The sequence below is a fragment of the Symphalangus syndactylus genome, chromosome 1 (genome assembly GCF_028878055.3).
Source record: "Symphalangus syndactylus isolate Jambi chromosome 1, NHGRI_mSymSyn1-v2.1_pri, whole genome shotgun sequence".
NCBI lineage: Eukaryota > Metazoa > Chordata > Mammalia > Primates > Hylobatidae > Symphalangus > Symphalangus syndactylus.
In genome coordinates, this window is record NC_072423.2 from 149539525 (window position 1) to 149543261 (window position 3737).

A 3737-nucleotide genomic window follows, 5' to 3' on the forward strand; every position below is an offset into this window, starting at 1 on the left:
GATGTGAATGCTCCTAAGGAGCAGGGGCGTTCCAGACACTGTGGGTAAACTTGCTGATGGCCTCCTGTGGCTTCCGCTTGGGCTTGGTGGGGAGGAGAGGAGAAAGTAAGGCTGGAGAGGCAGGTGGGCTGTGAATGCTGAGGCTGGACCTAGACAGTAAGAAGCCCTGAAGCATTTGCATCAGGATTTGAGGTGATGGAGTGGCATTCTGGAAATATCCCTCAGGCAACAGTGGGAAGAATGAAGCAGACAGAGGCAAACTGGGGCTGAAAGAGTAGCAGGGGCTGTTGAAATAGCCCAGAGGAGCTGCAGTGATGGTCTGAGCTGGGGCAGCAGCGGTGGGGATTTCTCAGGGGCTTTGGATGGAAAATTAACAGGAGGTGGCTGGAGGTCAGACCTGAGGCTCCAGGGCGGTGAGGGTGGCTCCCAGGCTTTTGGCTCCAGTGACTTGGGGAACACAGTTGGAATACTCTGAGTGTCAGGGCAGTGAGGATGGCTCCCAGGCTTTTGGCTCCAGTGACTTGGGGAACACAGTTGGAATATTCTGAGCGTTTCATTGACTTCACCAGAGGTATGTGAGCCCTCTGTCTTCTCCTGAGCCTCAAGAAGTCCGGGAGAGGAGGAAATAGGCGAGGAAGGGCATGGGAACCAAGCAGGGTAGGAAAAGCCAGCCTGCCTATTCTGGTCAGACCTCACCACTCCCTGATTTCCTGGCAGACACGGAGAACAGGGATCTCGGGCTGGGCACAGGACTGAGGCCTCAACGAGCAAGAGAAGCCCTCTCCTAAGGCAGCCCCGGGAGCCGCCCTCTGGGGAAGCACATGGTCCAGGAAGCAAGAGGAGGGAACAGAGCCTCATACACAGGTGTCAGAGGATCCTAAGAACATTCTGGACTGGCAGCTTTCTCTGCGGGTTTTCACGGGCTCAGCAGCTGCCTGGGTGGGACGCTGATCCTGGCTCACTTTCAGGCATGGAGGAGACTGACAATCTCCTCGTCTTATCCACGTTCTCCCTCCAAATTCATTAAGTTAAACACACACACACGCACACACACACACACACACACACACAAAGACAGTTTCAAATGTGCTAAGCTAGGCAATAGATTTATATATTGTAAAGGGATTCTATTCTCTAAGAACTAAAAACAATACTATAAATGCTCCAATTACAACTTACTTTTAAACTTAATGTTTGATGATATCCTTTTGTACTTGTCCTCTCATCGTGCTGGTCTCTGATTTTGTGCCTTTCCTCTGATTTTCCTTCACAGATGAACATCACTGACCAGCCAAGCTGACTCACACACTTCAGCTTGAAGCTGATCTGCCGCTTGTGTCTTCTTGTCTCTATTGAATTAGGTTCCTGAGACCTAATCCTTCCCATCACTAGTATTAGTGCTTTTATTTTTGTTTTCTACTTAGTTCGATAACGTAGTGAAGGAAAACGTGCTAATATAATAGAAATAATTGCATTAATAAGCCTGGTAAACAGGCAGAGACAGTGGGAGCCATGGCCAGAGGCAAGCTGCTGGCAGCCAGGCAGCACCACCATACAAAAGCTCAAAAATTTCTTTCAAGAAATGCCATACGGCTGGGCATGGTGGCTCATGCCTGTAATCCCAACACTTTGGGAGGCCTAGACGGTAGATCACTTGAGGTCAGGAGTTGAAGACCAGCCTGGGCAATATGATGCAACCCCCCGTCTCTACTAAAAATACAAAAATTAATCAGGCATGGTGGTGCACGCCTGTAATCCCAGCTACTCAGGAGGCTGAGGCAGAAGAATCGCTTGAACCTAAGAGGCGGAAGTTGCAGTGAGCTGAGATCATGCCACTGCACTCTAGCCTGGGCGACAGAGTGAGAGTCCATCTCAAAAAAAAAAAAAAAAAAAAAAAAGAGAGAGAGAGAGTTCATAATGTCTGCGTGTGAAGGTGTAGGCTATATGACAGCTAAATACATAAAAGTGAGGACCATCTGGCTTCAACTTACAGATTTATTTACGTAAAAGCTCTCTTCTATTTTTTCACCTTAAAGAAACATGAATAAAATATCCAACGCTGTCATTGGTGCAATTCCTGAGAGATTGCTTTGCCCTATTGCGATCTGTCAATGGGTAGATAAGGAGAAACAGACGAAGGGATAGAAGGGACATACGGAGAGATAGAAGGTAAAAAACAATGGGAGAAGCAGAAAAAATCTTTTTAAAAAGCTATAATTAATATACTTTGAATGCCAAGATATTGCCTTCATGAAATGAGACCAGGAAATTGTGAAAAAACAATAACCAGAGAACAAAAAGGAGCTCTTGGAAATAAAAATAAAGCAGAAAAAAAGGATTTTACAGGGAAAATAGATAAAGGATGAGACATTTAGAGTAACAATTTAAGATGTCTAATATCCAATTAATAGAATTTCTAGCCGTGGAATAAAGAAGAGATGGGGAAGGGCAGAAATCAGCTAAGAAATAATAAATGGATTTTTTTCTAGAATTGAGGCAGATGAGTTTCCAGATTGACAGAACCTATTGATTGTCTAGGACAGTGAATGGGAAAGACACATAGTAAGTAATATTGACGCAAAATTTTCCAACAACAGGGATAGAGAGAACTTTCTTAGAGCTCCCCATGAAAAAATAAGACAGGTCCCATACAAAGCTTCAGGAGTCGGATGGTGTCAGATTTCCCAATTACACAAGGTAAGCTAGGAGACAACGGAGCAGGCCTTTTAAAACACTAAGAAAAAATAATTTCCAACCCAGAATTCAGTACCTTACCAAATAAAATATGTATCCTTTCTCAGGAAGGCACTGAAGAAGGTGTTCCAGCAAGACAAAGGAGTAAATGGAAAAAGCAGAGGCCACAGGCTCTAGGAAGCAGGCTTACAGAAAGTTTTAGTCTCAGAATAATCACCGATCACTATTTTACTCAAATATCATCATGATAATGGAAGGATGAGGGAGAAACTGTGAAGGAGAGGGCAGTGTAACATTGCTAAGTTCTCTTTTGCCATTCGAAGAAGCCACAAGACGATGCCTAAAACTGGTAAGTGATGACATAGCCCCATAAGCAAATTATTCAGAAATATACAGGCAAATACCAGAAGCAGCAGCTGGGAATTCATGCTGGTTTGGTTGCCTCTGGTGAGCAGGACTAAGCAGAGAAGGGGCTGGGAGGAGAATTGGGAGGTGGTAGGCAGGAAACCAGTTTCTAGTTGTTGCTGTTACATATTCTTTTAATATGAATTGATTTAAAATACAAAAACTATGCGCACATATTACTTTGATAAAAAATTTTTAAAGAAATTTCTGTAAAAATCAATGAACCAAGTACACCTGTGAGCCATTACTAATATGGTCATACATGCATCATCCAAGTGGCATGGACAGAGGGGTGGGTCATATGCAATTTCTGCCTAGCTCCACACCACCCTCCCCCTACACCTTCCTTCCCAACCCCCCACTCCCACCTCTGCATGATGCCCATCCCACCCACTCTCAGGCTGCACCCGGAGGCTCAGCCTCCGTCCCCACCCTCCCTGGCACTCAGCCAGTGCTAGGCCTGGCAGGACCACCCCTCCCCCGCCCTGCCGGTGGCCGCTGGAATCCCTGTCGCCCTGGGACTCAGCTGACAGCGGACGGACAATGGTATTTCCCATCAGCCTGGGTATCAGGAGCCGGCCTTATCCAGCGGTGTTTTTCTATTAGTCTAACACCCCATTGTCCACTCCTTATCACTA